We start from the raw sequence: 17,607 nt of genomic DNA, 5'->3' as shown, positions 1-17,607 counted from the left end.
TCTATACCTTTAATAGTTAATATGAGAAATTTGCAGTAAAGTATGTTTGCTAGTCGCCACGGTAGCCGAGCGGTTAGAGGCTAGACCCGCAAAGCTAAGATGTATTGCGGTACTAGGCTATATTCCTCCCTCGGTCTATACCTTTAATGGTTAATATGAGAAATTTGCAGTAAAGTATGTTTGCTAGTCGCCACGGTAGCCCAGCAATTAGTTGCTAGACCCGCAAAGCTAAGATGTATTGCGGTACTAGGCTATATTCCCCGGTCTATACCTTTAATGGTTAATATGAGAAATTTGCAGTAAAGTATGTTTGCTAGTCGCCTCCGTCCACGACACCTAATTTGGTAGTTGGACGTAAAGCCTGCCAGAAAAAAATAGGCAATTACTTTACTTACTTTACTGAGCACCTGTTAAGACAAAGTTGTCTTAAGATAAGACCCAATTTAAAGGAAATCTGCCCTGTTTAAATTATATTTTCTTATGAAGGAAATTGTAACTTGATTTTTTTTTGTTTCTTGTCGAGAGTAGAAGTATGGTTTGGATCTGTTGGCAACATTTCCCGATTTCCCGTTTTGGTGGCTGCCAGTTGCATTATTTCCTTGGATGCAATACCAAACTGGATTAGAGGGAAACGTAACCCTAATTAAAGTGCTTGAACTGTAATTAAAGGCTAAATAAAAGGAACTAGAAACATTCATAGGTGTCAGTTGATGTTCCTTTTTATTCTCAGGATCTGTGTTTTCTTCTTCTACATCTTCCCTCTTAGTTTTCTAAACCAGTTCGCAGCAAGGAATTTTAGAAAAAAGAAAAGAAAAAAGGAGGAGAAAAAAAATAAGGACGATTCCCTGAAATCTTAAAGAAAAGGGAATCTACTTTCAGAATCTAAATTAGTCCCTTATGCCCTTATAAGTGCGGTGCGAGCCGGACGGTTCTTCTAATCCGGGCATCCTTTTTCTAAGAATACCATCGGTTTTTGTCTTTCTCTCTCTCTCTCTCTCTCTCCATCTCCAGGACCATAAATGAATAGAAAAGAGTTGTATAGTTTTACCATTCTTAAAAAAGACCAGCCGCTTTTGCAGCCTATTGCGCTTGCGCAGTACTTCACTCTAGTTTGTGATTACTCCTTAATAGTATTTTGTGGGTCCAAAAAGCCTTAGCCTTACTTACACTCTCCCACTTACAAAAATTTTTCGTAAATAAATTTTTGTAGGCTACTTAGAATTTAGAACATTCTACAGCCGGAAGTATACCAATTTGAATCGATTTTACACTTTAGGTACTTCCGGGGGAAGGAGTATGGGGACTATAAAGACCAAAAGATCCTAAACATCTCTTCAGAGCAATAAACCAGTCGATCTCTTTCTCTCTTCAGATAAAATAGATCTGGCGACAATGTGGGAGACAAAAACAGCATCTCTTTTTTTTCCCCTCACCCCTAAAGGGCTTCCAACAGTCCAGAAAAATCGTTTATCCTGCCTTCTTATGGCTGGAAACATAGTGGAGCGGCGAGCAAAAGCGATGAAAACAAACAACACACAAGTTAACCGTATGGGACCGCGCATAGTGGAGAGCAAAGCGAAGATAGAGCTACGCTACCAAGAGAGAGAGTAGAGCAACGTGTTGTGACATATTTGATTTCTTCGCTCTCATCGCGCTCAATATTCAGGGTTAAAATGGATATTGCTGCGTTTATTGGTGTAGTTTTTTTAAAGAAACCTCTGAGGGACCAAAAGGATCTTCTACATCACAACCGATTTGTGTTGGATAAGGAATGGGACCAGGATTAATGGGGTCAACATTGAAATTCGTCCTTTTCTTGATTAACATGCCTTCAACACTGGCTAGTATGTAATCAAATGTATGAAACTGACATTCGAAAATACGCATGAAACTGGCCAAGATGCTCCTGAAGTTGTTGGTACAAGTGATGGAATTCACCATGTTCATGTCTAGTCCTGTTTATATCAAGGAACACTGCAGCTCCTGCTTCTAAGCTGCTGTAAATACACAAATTTTCAAGGAAGAATTTGCCTATAGAAATAATTTCTTCATCATGTCTCGTCGAAAGGAGAAACGCGACTAAACTCGGTCACTATGTGCATGGCGGCTCTTTGCTCGTCGCTCTCTCTGATTTGAAGCAACTACCATCGCCGCTTTGCTCGCCTCTCAACTATGTTTCCAGCCTAAGTGATTTAGCTTGGATATATCTTGGATAAGAAAGTTCTTAAGCTAAAAACATAATTGATGAAAAAAATTGAGCGCTATCATTGACTTAGCTTCATAATGAGAAACAGATGTTGCCCTGTACTTTTCTCTTAAACTGACCTTGAACTTCAATTAAAGATAGCACTCGTCAATTAAACTAATATCTCAGACATAATTGGTAAAAATATTTTCCTATAATAGTATAATTAGCTTGATGACGTTATTATTTCATTTTTAATTAATTAAATAAATATTGCATATTATTAATAATAATTGTACTATCTAATAGAAGAGATTCAATTAATATAATTGGCATGTCGTGTAAATGCGATAGGTTGCGTGATGCTGTATTAATTTTGTAGACATAACCTAAATTTGCAACACAATAGTGTTAATTATAATTGTCTGTAGTACATATCCGATCAGTATGTAGTATTATTTAGTGGCTACAAATTATAGAACAAAAAACCTAAATTAAAGCGCCTTTAGTTAAATTAACTAAGGAACAAAGATGTTGAATTAGTTTACGTTTCTTGGTCCAATCGTAAATCATGTAAACATAAAGGGAAACGGTAAGATGGTGTTGCGCTCTACAGGGCACCTGTGAAAAAGATTTACAACAGTTTAATAATTTGTATAGAGCAGCGTTTCCCCACAACCTTTGATACGCGAGTTGCTGGTTGGTGGTACGCGAAAAATAATCAATAATGGCGGACTTAAAAATTTAAAAAAATATCAAAGACACGTTTTTTTCCTATAATACATAAAAATTATTTTAATTAATAATATTATACAGTAAAGTTGTCAATATGTACAGTAATAAGTTTGGTCTGTCTCAAGATATAAGAGAAAATATAATAGCACACTTAACAGGAATAAAATTGCATTTCATGGAGTATTTTCCAAAACCCAGAAACAACAAATGATAATTGCATTTCAAAACCCACCTTCTATAAAGAAAAATTAGGAAAAGCTACATCATTATCAATAAAAGATAAAGAAAATTTAACAGAATTATCATGTGACAGAGCTTGAATTATAACTGTGTAAAGATCTGCTTAAGGAGACTGATTTTAATGAGTAAGCTCTATCCAAGCAACATTAAATTTAATTGGTACTTACAGGTTGGTGAAATGCAAGAAGCAAGTAAAAGATATGTCTGTGTTGAGAATAAGCTAAGATTCATGTCGCATATATTGAAGATTAGAGGGGAGGTGTTACCATTAAATTACTCTGTGACCCGGACAGCTGATCGGCTTTGTAATATGTCGGCATAGAGCAGGGGTGGGCAACGTACGGCCCGCGGGCCGCTTGCGGCCCTTTCAACATTTTTCTGCGGCCCGCGTCACAAAACGGCAAATAACAAAAATTTAAATTGTAAAATATTTCCAATTTTATGTTAATAAGGTTTGTTAATTTTCGCTAATACAATTATTGTCTCAGCGTTCAAATCTTATATTAGTAATCCGCGCTCTTTCTTTGTATGATCACTCGACTTTTAGAACGCCATTTTTACACCGACACAAAGCGTGTTGTCGCCGTCGAAGCTACGGATTTTCTTTTCTTCTCTAGTTATTTATTTTATGGGGATATATAAATGTGAATACAATCGCATTATTTTTATTTCGTCTGGCTTTTAATAGAAAAATGATGAAGGAAGATATGAAGCAATTTCATAGAAGTAACTAATGCCGTTTTTTGTTGATTTGTTAATAAATAATAATTAATGAATAATCTGTATTATAAATAGATAAAAACAATTAATAAATAAGAACCCGAAATAAATGTAAACAAAATATATGTAATGTATATACTGCGGCCCTCGGTAATAAAACAATAACCTTTTGCGGCCCTCGGTAATAAACCAATACCCTTATGTGGCCCTGTACAGAAAAAGGTTGCCCACCCCTGGCATAGAGGATACTTACCATTTTTATGGCCGTTTGTTCCAGTTCTGAGTGGTTTTCGGCGGAAATGCTTTGGGATGGAAGTAATGGACAGGGCTCAGTTTCTATTGTGTCTCAATGGTAACGACTGGCAGGCATTATACAATTACGCAATATTAGCACTTAAGTACAGGAGGGAATTAGTTTTTGAGTTCAATTATTAAATTTTTGTATTCAGAGAGACTTTTATTTATCAACAACATCTCGGCAGACGGACTGATGTCCATGCCTATATTGTTTGTGATGATGTCTAATAGTGTTGATTTATGTATAAAGAATTGTTAATAAACATCATCATCATCATCATTATTATTATTATTTTTATTATTATTATTATTACAGGTAGTGGGAATGCTTAAAAGAAATTAATTTAGAAGATTTTGGGCCAAATATAATAATCCTGAAGAAGAACTTTGTAAATTAATTAATAATTTTGAAGAGAAAAATATGTACGCAATTTTTAATTATTTAAAAAAAGTTTTAAAACTAAGATCTTACACTTTACGAAGTTTATAAAGTGAACATGAACTCCTTTGTAACAGATACATTGTATCTCTATACAAATAAAGATAGTAATAGTAAAATAACACACTCGGAATAAGAAATTTCACGAAATACAATCATTTTTACGAAGTGATACAATTTAGCATGATGCGTACTACCAAGTGGTGACGCGAGCCAAAAAAGGTTGGGAAACGCTGGTTTAAACTGTAATAGAAATCAATATAGGACCATAAATGGATCGCTAGGCTTTACATGTTCGATCAAAAAATTTGGTTCTAAAATTTTTGCTAGGCAAATCATTTGGAAAATAATCTAGAGAGCGTGTTTAGGTGCTATAGTCGAATTGGTCTTTCATAATATTTCGGTGAATGGCTTTCTGTTTGTATAATTGTATTATTATTTTTTTATGATGATGTCCATACGTCTTCATTGTCCTTCCTGTTTTGTAACATCGTCCATTGTGTTGTTGCTATTTCCGGTAAAAAATGCAAAACAGAAATCTGCACGATTACAAAGACCTCCCACTTAGTAGAGTTAGAAAATAAAGTAAAAAAAGAAATAATTTAAAAGAAATAAACAAAAAACATTTAAAACATGCAACTGCACTTAGTAAAAAATGCATAAAATGTTTGATATCTCTCTCTCACATACAAGCGCACACCCCGGTGCATCATCATTAAGAAGGGGGCAATGCAACACTGACTGAGGAAAAGCTATAAGAAAATAAAGTAACCAGCTCCTCTTAAGTGCATAATCACTTCCCTGTTCATAACGGATACCGTGCACACAAAAACCCGGATGTTGAAGTCCCGGAAGTTGGAGGGTCGTTTGAAAAGTCCGTGCAAAGTCAGAGAGATAGCACCACTGGCGCGTATCGAGGTTATGTTTAGTTAGTAGCATCTCTTGGAAGAACACACACCAAGTTTCAGCCAGATCGGTCTATTTCTTTGTGTTTGGCATTCGTTTGAATCGAGGACGTCGAGTGATTTTCAAAAAATGGACGAAAAAGAATTTCGTGTGTTGATTAAACACTACTTTATGAAAGGCAAAACGCCTCAGGAGACTAAAGAGAAGCTTGATAAACATTATGGTGACTCTGCACCTTCGATTAGAACAGTTTATAAGTGGTTTCAAAATTTTCGGAGTGGCCATATGGGCACAAGTGACGCTGAACGTTCTGGACGCCCTGTTGAGGTTACTACTCCAGAAATCATTGATAAAATCCATGATATGGTGATGGATGACAGAAGAGTGAAGGTGCGTGAGATTGCTAGTGCTGTGGGCATCTCGAATGAACGGGTACATAATATTTTGCATCAACATTTGGACATGACAAAGCTATCCGCAAGATGGGTGCCGCGATTGCTCACGCTTGACCAAAAACGAAATCGTGTGAAGTGTTGCAAGGACGGTTTGTAGCTGTTCCAGAAGAATCCGCAGGACTTTAAGCGTCGTTTCGTCACTGTGGATGAAACATGGATACATCACTACACTCCTGAGACCAAAGAACAATCTAAACAATGGGTTACCAAGGGGGAATCTGCGCCAAAAAAGGCGAAGACCGTTATTATTATTATTCATCGTTATTGGACCATTTGAAAACCGAGCTGCAAGAAAAACGCCCACGATTGGCCCATAAAAAAGTCCTTTTTCCATCACGACAACGCACCAGCTCACACCTCAGCAGTTGTGGTCGCAAAATTAATGGAAATAGGGTTCCAACTCGTTTCACAACCCCCCTATTCTCCAGACTTGGCTCCCTCGGACTACTATTTGTTCCCCAATATGAAGAAATGGCTGGCGGGAAAAAGATTTTATTCAAACGAGGAGGTGATTGCAGAAACGAATGGCTATTTTTCAGACTTGGACAAATCCTATTATTCGGAAGGGATCAACAAACTAGAGCAGCGTTGGACGAAGTGTATAAGCCTAAAAGGAGACTATGTTGAAAAATAAAAAAGGTTTACCCCAAAAAATTTAGTTTTTATTTTTGCACGGACTTTTCAAACGACCCTCGTAATGTAGTTAGATTACTTTAAAGCCTTGGCAATGCTGCTTGATTTAGAACTTTATCAAAAAGTAGTAAGTGTATTAACTTTAAAGCTTCAACTTTCCTTGTATGGAACTATTTACTAGAATACTGTATTTAGGGAGTGCATTAATTTGTCAAAATTGTCGATGTTTTCTAATAATAAATTTGGCGAATTTCTTAACCTATGAAGTCACAGAAGAAAATATTGTGGCCGATAAAAAAAACGTCATAGGAAACAATAAATAAGAACCCAAAAAGAAAAAGCCCTATTTTGGTGTGGTTTTAAGATGTCAGGCAATAGGTAACGCCTATCGCACTTGATCAAGTTACTTAATTTGGAGAATTAAACTTTTAATTAACAGAAATACGAATACACACAATCTGTACGTTAAACCGGAAAACACTGCTTGCCGCACATTTCAACCATATCTCAGCCTTCCTGCAGTTGCATAAGTCCGTTTACCTTTGGAATCCCTAACCAAACGTCTAACCTGGAATCCCCGGAAAATATAAAAGTGATTATAATTTCAAAGACTTTTTCAAAACCGAATTTTTTCATTTTCGAGAAAAAAAAAAAATTAATGGCGTCTTGAGAAAGTCTTGATTGTGTACATTTCAAGATTTCTACTTTCTCTTGTTGATTTTTTTGGGGGGGGAGGCTTTCCACCGGAAATGTCTGTATTAAGGTTTCTGAAAGTACGAGAAAATGTTTTTTTTTTTTTTTCACAAAAACATATACAGGGTGAAACAGTTGATCTAAGCAAAAAAATGGTAGAGGAAAAATTTGTTGCCCGTCACCTCCAATTTTTAAGTTTATGTGACCAGGTTAGGCAGGAGGTCTCTATATCTGAGGAGCAAAAGTATTGTTAGGAGCTTCCGGTTAAAGCTCGTTGCAAAAGTAAGATTAAGATTCTAGTAGGGCGGCCCCTCTAAGGACTACGCTACTACGACCCTTTTGGATCTATTGTGGCTCCCACCACTGTAGATTCCTGCCCGCATACGTGGCTGTCGCGCGATCAAAAGTGAGGGTTTGCAGTTGACCCCCATTTTCATATACACAGTTTTAAAGAGTATAAAAAGTAATGAAAGAAATCGGAAACCGTAATTCGATATCTTCAAAATTAAAGGTGCTAGGCGATTTCAAAATCTGGTATTTATTAATCATATTTCAATTTTTTAACTTGTTATCAAAGAGAAAGAAGAGCACGCGATAGGTCATTTTCATGTATTTTTTCATCCCCTTTCTACTGAAAATATTGCCAAGGCAGTAAAGCTAGTATTTTTTCTAATATCGGGAAATAAGTCGTTTTCCGAGTGATTTTTCTAAGAAAAATCAAATGTTAAGGAGTTTTAGATGTTCTCAAGCATGCACAAAATGGCTAAAAATTAATTTTACATCTGTTACAAACAAGAAGGTTTAATAATTATTTGGTAATTTTGGGAGAGTTGCGTTTAATTACCAAAAAAAAAATTCAATACAATATCATTCCTGTAAAGGATCAAACTTATTCCTTAATTTATCAAATGATGCACTTTACTCAACTCGTGAAGCATGTACTGTGCCTTCAAAGGTGCCTCCTCTGGCTCGCAAGCCAGGTTAGGCAGGAGGTTATCAACTGCTCTCTATATCTGAGGAGCAAAAGTATTGTTTGGAGCTTCCGCTTAAAGCTCGTTGCAAAAGTAAGATTAAGATTCTAGTAGTACTCCCCCAAGAAGTAACATCCTTAGCCCAGGGCAAGCCCCTCACACTGACACAACACATGCAGCAGTGCCATTTCCTCCTCCTCCTCCTGACACAGAACCTACAAAGGCTACCTATCTGCCAGGTGCCCATTGCGATGCATATGTTTTCTGAGACTACAAATGGCCAGTTAATAGGCCTACAAAAGCTGCAAAAGTAGGAGGGGGGAAGAGGCTTCTTCAATTGAACACTGAGCCTAACTGCGTATTAAAATCGATAACCTGAGTTCGAAACGTTTACATCAAATAGGTCATCACTTCAATAAACATAAAGAATAGCTTCCTTTGAGCTTTTTCTTTTGTAAGTATAACTTATGAAGTCAGCCTGTTGTGAACCATTTATCAGAGATTATTGCAATCATATACGTACATAAGCCGCAGCTACACAGATCATAAACCGCTTCTTCTTTTTTTTAAATAATAATAATAGCGTTAGAATAGCTATCTATATTTCCTAATAACTATTATTATTTGAGAATATATTAAGATAGCATTTGTAAGATTATATTATAATCATTTTGGTTCTTTTTTACTTCTGCAATATCGGGCATATTCATTAGAGACAAAAGTGATTAATCTCTCCCTCTGATGATGAAGAGAAGTCCGAAACAGGTCAGGGATTACAATAAGCATGCGCACTACGACGGATAAAATCAAAGATACTATCCAGTATCTAACCACGTTTCCAACTATCTCATTTATTTATTTAATATTATGCCGACAAAAGGGTGTAGACAAAAAATATATACGTATATCTTTATCCCACCTCGTTTTTTTATAAATTTATTTATAATAAATATGATTCGCATGCAAGCAGCACTGTCTGGTGAGAACTTTCTGCATGATCAATTATAAAAGGGATAAGGGCAGATCTAGGTGGCACTAGTTTATCTAGATTTCCGGTGCGAGGTAGTAAAAAAAAAAGGGGAGTCTCCTTTGAGCGGCCCCTTTTTTGCTGGATCGTCTAGTTTATTTTCCTTTTATTTTATTTATTTATTTTATATTTCTTTATGTATACCTCGTCAGCCAGCACAAAGCCATCCTTTACTCATAACTACACCATACATTTCAGGGGAAGGTTCAACCAAAAAAAAAAAAAGCAGGGACTCAATAAGGGGCTGAAATCCTTCGCCCAGTTTTTACTCCCGTTGAATAGTGCCAGCGTGGCAGTCTTTCACTTGGAGGTTCACTTTCTTTCTTGAGCCTCTTAGTGCTTTATTAAAAAAATAAATAAAATAAACCCCTAACTGCCCTTTTATTCCTAGACAAGACTTCCAACCGTGTTGCCCCCCCCCCCAAAAAGGGACTGGTAGGTCTCCCCCCAAAAAACTACATTGATATCCCCTCTAGCTTTCACGGGTATTTTGAGTCTTAAGCTCTAATAATAATCCTGGGAAAACGACTGAATTTTAATTTATTATAAAAGGAAGTTGCCTGATCGATTTTTAAAGATAGTGTTTGGGGGTTCCTCAGAAATCTGGGCATTATCGCCGGTACGATTTCCATTATAAGTAAGCAAGTAAGTCTTGAACTATCCCCTAGTAGGGGGAAGTGGATTAGCCGCTTCTTCAGGGTACTTGGCTGGGCCCTGCAGGTATCCCAGCCTAACAACATGAACATGAGCAACATATACTGGTTACACCCCCCAATACATTTACTTCAGTACACATAGGTCATAGTCATTTGTACAAGGAGAAGGGGTTTATTAGCTCGGAACTATTGTGTGCAGATTGTGGATAGGATGAGGAGAAGACGGCCTTTCTCACTGGCTATTCGATTGTGTGGCAATCCTTTGGATCTTTGAGAGCAAAGGAGATAGTAGCGCAAAAAGAACTAGTAGGGAAAGTAGCAGTTTCCTGAACCTCTTTAGAAGAGGAGGTTTCATCTACTAGATACCAAAAAGGGAGCTGGCACAATAAGCCTCTTTTAGCTGCGGTGCCGTTGGGCATAGGTCCCGTCCCAATAATCTAATCTGAAATCCTGAACTAGTAATTCTATTTAGCGATAGAAACGGAACAACTGACATGAAGTTGTCAGTCTTAAGACGAAAACCTGTCAACTAAAATTAATAGCATTTAAATTGCTTTTGTGTCAATGCGTGATTGAAAAAAATACAGTTAGAATATAAATTATCCACAACAATTAGAAAATCTAAATCAACCCGCCTAAACAAACAAATGGTTGCCTAGCAATTGTGGGTCAGTGAAAAAGCTTGCGCGGGTCAGACACTGACCCGTGGGTCTTAGGTTTGCCATCACTGCCCTAGTGGGTACTAAAATGAAAATTAAGTCCTCAGTTTCAGAAATTTTTGTGGGGTATGGGGGGCTTGAGTTAGTGTGTTAGTATTTCCGGTAAATAGTATCAAACTTAAGCCACTATCCGTACCAAATTGGGGGGGGGGATTTGGTACAGAGGAAAGAGTATTGACGCCCATGAGGTCGCAATTAACTCTCTCGAGTTTGAAGGTGGCGCTGCAAAGTAGCCGTATCTTAAGACAGGAACCAGCTGGTTATGAACGACGTCTGAATGTTCAGCATAGTTCACAGTATGTTCAAAAGGAAGTTTACGAATGGAACTGCAGGAAGTCTTGTGAGTGTCCAAACAAGATTTCTTTCTTCTGGTTTTCCTCATTAACTACATCTCTCCTTAGACCTTGAGATAACAATCATGCCTTCACCATCTCTTTTTTCTTTAACCAGTAACCTCTGCCCATAATTCATCACCGGAAATCTACTTAGTTTGTTGTTTTTTCCTTTTGTTGTTGACGGCGGACAATGATGGGTATTCATTAGCTTTTGTCACGCTTAGGATTTCTTTCTAGCATCATCCCCGCTTTGTGCAAATTAGTGGGGAGTCTTTTTTTTTTTGTCCTGGAGTATCCGTGAGAGAGAGGAGACGAGGAGATAAATAGTAGCCGGCGTTGCGCGATTAGTAGCAGGCGATAGTACTGAGGATTATCATGATCGGCTTACTAGGCCAAGGATTTTCCATTTTCCTCTTAAATTCGCTGCTCTGTCTCCAGTTGAAACGACCTCTAGTTTAGCCTTTTTTGTGTGTGAATATTGTTAAATGTTTAATCAAACTTTGAAATGTTAAAAAGTAGGTAAACGAACAAAAAAAAAATAATGACATATTATTATTTTATTATATAGTCTTTATTTATTAAAATATAAATATAAATAAAGTACATTTCTGGGTGTACAAAATAAATTATAAAGACAACTGCCATGGTCAAAGACTGTCGGCAGTAATGACGTATTAAATTTTCTGCTTTTCCTAAATGAAACGAGGAACTTCTTCTGCAATCTGCAATGCTGAGTCCATAATATCCCGAGGGAAGCAATTAATAATCGCACTGGACGGACGGACTCCCAGGTTGAAACCCCAGCTGCTGACCCTTAGGCTGGAAACATAGTGGAGCGGCGAGCAAAGCGGCGATGATAGCGAAGAGCAAAGCGGCAAAAACAAACACTCTCTATAGATAGCGTTGCTCAATCTTCGCTTTGCTCTCCACAATGCGCGGTCCCATACGATTAACTTGTGTTTGATTTCGCCGCTTTGCTCTTCGCTATCATCGTCGCTTTGCTCGCCGCTCCACTATGTTTCCAGCCTTAGGGTACGTTCACAACGGAACTGTGAGTATAGATGATAGCAGAGATGATAACTGTTAGAGTAAAATATAATCGCTGATTAGTGGGCACACAACGGAGCTGTGATACTTGCAACATGTCCGAGTAGTGAAGAAGAGTTTTTATGTTCAGCAGCCACGAAATGGTATATTTTAAAGAAAAAACGCTTTAGAAAATATCATGTACATCCCATAAATAAAAAACGAAGTACTTTGGGTGAATTTCACCATTTATATAAGGAACTCCGGATCGTTTTTTTTTTTTTGAATATTTGAGGATGGGTCCACCCACATTCGACTATATTTTAGAAAAAATAAGGTCAAAATTAAGAAAATGTTGGAAAAATTGTCATGGAAATCCTATAACCATAGAAGAAAAACTAGTGGTAACTCTGAGGTAATGGTTTTATTGAGAAAAAACAAATAAATACACATAAAAATAAATGTAAGCACGATTTAAAAACCAAAATATTGTTTAAAAGTAAATAATAACAAAAAATAATGAGTAAATACAGTCCTAATTAATTTTTCTACGTCCATTTTGAAGCTCCGATACTGGAGTTCAGCTAGCCTAGTCAAGTCTAGTCGCAGCTTCGTTGTGCACGCTCACTTTCGAATGTACTATGTTTTTCTTTAAGCGCTGATGCATCACTCCTATCATCTCTGCTATCATCTATGCTCACAGCTCCGTTGTGAACGTACCCTTTGATTTTCTCTTCCTAGAAGCTTGTAACAAACAGCACACTGTCCAGTGATGGTCCAGTGTCTCCAGTTCCAGACAGCACTGTCAAATAACTGCCAATTTCAGTCCTATTTTGTTTTTTTTTTTAATACATCATCTACAGGGCTGAGGAACATATTTATAGTACATATCCACAGCCTTGAAGATGACCTAGCCCTTATTATTCTTATTTATTTATTTAAGGCGCGTTAACAGCTGAGGTTATTAGCGCCCGGAGCTTTTTCCAGTGCACTGCCGGCCTCCGGACAGTGTTGTCTCGTTACAGACAACACTGTCCATCACCGGACAGTGAGCTGTAAGAAGCTCCTAGGAAGAGAAAATCTAAGGGTCAGCAGCTGGATTCGAATCCGGGACCTCCGCGTGAGAGTCCAGTATGCTAACCTCATACCTAATCCCTTCCCTATTATTACTGTTATTATTATTATTATTATTATTATTATTACTATTAAATACTGTATTTCCTGTGAAATAATTAAAAAATCTTCACGAACACGCAATAAATTCACTTCTTCATTTCCGGTAATAAATAAATTAATAATGAACCTAAAGTAAACTGTTTATTACAATTATTTAAACTAAGGATACCCGCTTCTAGAAGAGCAAATCAAATGAAAGGGGCCGCCTCCGGAACACAATGGAGGAGCCTCCTTTATAACTTCACTTTACGCCTCAATTGGACTCTTGCATGACTCATATTGTGACAATGCCATTATGATCACCACTTCTCTATAGTAGTTCTCCGCACAATCAGCTGTTTACTGAATTGAATAATTTATTGATGATTTGTATGGGTGAACGAAATCTGACGTAATTAGCAAATTACATTATAATATCGTCTTTAATCTATATAGATTTTTTCCCCCCAGCTACAATTTGTAGAAGTTCTAAATTTTAGTTATAATTGTAGAAATCTGGATTGGAAGACTCACAGGACTTCCTCTTGATACTTTTCTCGAAAGTTATAACTTAAAAATTTGTCTTCAAACTTCGAACGGTGACGTGGCACTTCTGGTCAACTGATTTGGAAATTTAGTCCCACATTTGATTCTTATGGACACTGTACAGGTGGTAAGACAGTACAATAGGCAGTGATGGCACTTTAGAGGGATAGCCTGACCACTTTTTCTCTCTCCAAGAAGTGCCTTAATTGTGAATTTCCGTAGAAGCAAAATTACAGATCTACCTACCAAGTGTAAAGGAAGTGTTTATCTATTGCGATTAGAATAAGTCTTGTGAGTGAGATTCGCCATGAAGTGCTATCCTTCCTGTGTCCCCCCCTCCCCTGAGAGCCTTGTATCCGATTATAGACCTAGAACTTATAATTTCACCCAGTGATAAGCATCAGTAGAGGGAACCTTTAGCTACATTGCGTGACGTCATCAAGATTCCACTTTTAGCATGTTCAGTTCATGGCACTATTACAACATGTAACCGTGTGACCTTCTCTGATCGAATGTTTTTACATTCGAGCAGCAAGATGAGATGACGTTGTTAAAAAAAAAAAAAGTCGATTCTTGCATCATTGCGAAGGATGCATTTCCCAGTATTGTTCAAACTTCAGTTTGCATGTTCAGTTAGGAGTTAAATGTCAGTTTAGCTTCTCCTATTAAAGTAGGGCATGTTCGATTCGTTTTAAACATGTTATGTTATTTAAAACGGTAAAGTAAAGTAATACCTATTTTTTTAAGGCAAGCTTTACGTCCAAGTGCCAAATTAGGTGACGTGGACGGAGGCAAACGAATGATACTTATTAAATTCATTTTATTAAATAAATAAAATCTAAGGCTTAGACCTCAGAAAAAAAATAAGCCTATCAAAACTCCTCCCTCCAAGAAGTAACCTTTAATTGGTTTTTGTCTGATAAAATTTTAGGTTTAGTCACACTATTTTTGTACCTTAAGTAATAAACCGTATGTTAGGCGCCACGGTAGCCGAGCGGTTAGAGGCTAGACCAGCAAAGCTAAGATGTATTGCGGTACTAGGCTATATTCCCCTGTTCTATACCTTTAATGGTTAATATGAGAAATTCGCAGTAAAGTATGTTTGCTAGTCGCCACGGTAGCCGAGCGGTTAGAGGCTAGACCCGCAAAGCTAAGATGTATTGCGGTATTAGGTTATATTCCCCGGTCTATACCTTTAATGGTTAATATGAGAAATTTGCAGTAAAGTATGTTTGCTAGTCGCCACGGTAGCCGAGCAGTTAGAGGCTAGACCCGCAAAGCTAAGATGTATTGCGGTACTAGGCTATATTCCTGTATCTATACCTTTAATGGTTAATATGAGAAATTTGCAGTAAAGTATGTTTGCCAGTCGCCACGGTAGCCGAGCGGTTAGAGGCTAGACCCGCAAAGCTAAGATGTATTGCGGTACTAGGCTATATTCCTGTATCTATACCTTTAATGATTAATATGAGAAATTTGCAGTAAAGTATGTTTGCCAGTCGCCACAGTAGCCGAGCGGTTAGATGCTAGACCCGCAAAGCTAAGATGTATTGCGGTACTAGGCTATATTCCCCGGTCTATACCTTTAATGGTTAATATGAGAAATTTGCAGTAAAGTATTTTTGCTAGTCGCCTCCGTCCACGACACCAAATTTTTGGTAGTTGGACGTAAAGCCCTCCTGAAAAAAAAAATAGGCAATTACTTTACTTTTTTTATATATCATATGTTAAAAGCGAATCGAACCTACCCGTTTTCGAGATAATTTTAAGAAACTGTAAAATCGATTCAGTAAAAAAATCGACCACTTTATTCCTGTATTAAAAATCATCTCTGCAAATTTTCATTTCCGTTTGATTAAGGTTTTGGCTAAAATTTTAGCGTCAAAAGTAATAGTCAAGTTTGGGCTTTTTATTAATTGTTCGTTTTTGAGATATTTTATTATTTTTTTTAAAAACCATGCGGTTAAAAAATTCTTTTTCTCTAATACTTCCGTTAAAATTGCAGCATTTCCTTTTACCTCAAGGTTTTAGAGAATGTAAAAGACATTTCTATGTAATTATAGTGACGTTGAAATTGCTCTTTCTCTGGTGAAAATACACTTTCCAATTTTACGCTGAAAGTTTTCCTTTTAATTAGTTGAACTAAAAAGTTCTTCTTTGTTTAAAACAGCTGGCACGCGAAAATTCTCTTCGATTAGTTAGACTGTGACATTACTAATGACGTCTTTAAATTGCAATGGCCTTATGAACCTAACTTCTTCGCTACATACATTTAGAATTGGCATAAAAATTCAAAAACAGCTGGAACGAATCATACTGATTGTTCGTTCGCATTTGAATAGATAAGATAAAATGTTGGGTATTTCAGTTGTGAAGAGAATTGAAGATTAAAATGTTTGAATAATTTCGGAGTATAATTGGCTTGGTCACGAAGAGGCTTTGAATTAAATGGTCAGCCCTAGTTTCTACTTCTCTTAGATCACGATTAAATCACGACATAACCTCTCTTACTTCCGCTTTTATGTTTTTTTTTTGCTCCCCCCTCCAAGTCTAATTATACGGCAGGAATGGATAACAGTCGCTAGTTACAAAGCCAGCGATTTGAATAAAGTAAAGTACAGTCAGCTTTAATTAAAGTACTTCTTGTACTTTAGGCAAGAGAATTACTCTCTCGGACTGTACTAGGTTAGAGGAAGTGGTACTCTTTATCATGTTAATCTCGGGTCGAATTTTCAAAATTTTAAGTATTTTTTCAGGCGGCGCTTAACGTCCAGCTGCCAATTAGGTGACGTCGACGGGGTCTGTAGCTCATACTTTACTATAAACAATTTTTTCTAACAAATAAAAAGTAGCCATACGCGGGATTCGATCTGGGGATCTACTTCATACAAAGCCACTATCTTGACCACTAGACCAACACCCGCCGCTCAAAATTTTATTTTTACAGAAATAAAAGTATTTATTAAAAGTATTTAGATAAAGATCTGGTGCCCTGAGTCCGAAAAGGAGGTTTGTAGGTGTGTATGTGTGTATAAGTTATAAATCCATCTTGTCCTAGGGTGTTCCTGTGTTATGTTATACTTCAGGGTAATGCACACTAACGAACTGTATAATATTGGTTGGAATTTAGAATAACTCAAAAATTATGAGTTCAATGAAATCTATGAGTTCGAATTTTGAGTAACAGGAAGTCGTGTGAGTGTGCCCGCACAGATTAAAGCGTTTCACGGAATGTTCCTTTGATAATTTTTGGTCAGACAACTCGTAAAGCCTGAACTCAATTCACAACTCTACCACGTTCAAGTGGTTGTTTAAAGTTCTGACAATCATGAAAGATAAACATTGCTGGAGTGCGTGTTCAGTACTTGGATTACATTCATTAGAACTAAAGCCCCCCCGACGGTACCCCCCTCTGAATACAGAGAAAGAGATTTGCAAGTCATTAGGGAGGCACGAGATGAGTGGTATTTATTCTCTTGTCAGTTTGTGCCGTGCGAACCACCAGAGTCCGTGAGAGTTTGGAGCTGGAGGAACTGAAAGAAGGGGGATGATCCCAGCCAAGGTTGGAGGGATGCGGTGTTTCCCCTATTCCCATTTGAGGAGGAGGGCAGATTCCTCTACTCTGGAGTTAGTTAGCCAGGCTAGATCCTCTACGGCGGTTTTTTTCCACAAAGTCTATGCACAAATAGGACGTATGTATTATGCATTAGTGCATACTTTCATGGACCACACCTTACCATAATCTTCAGTCTCCTAAAACCAACATCCATGTTCTTTTACTGCATATTACCTCGTTCTAGTAAGTATCTAGCTGATTCATCTTTCCAGTCTCCAAATTTGAGAACAATTTAATTATTACTAACATTAGT

This window comes from Rhodnius prolixus, unplaced genomic scaffold, assembly GCF_049639745.1.
Source record: "Rhodnius prolixus isolate KJV_2025 unplaced genomic scaffold, Rpr scaffold_9, whole genome shotgun sequence".
Lineage (NCBI taxonomy): Eukaryota > Metazoa > Arthropoda > Insecta > Hemiptera > Reduviidae > Rhodnius > Rhodnius prolixus.
Note: the sequence above shows the minus strand (reverse complement) of the source record.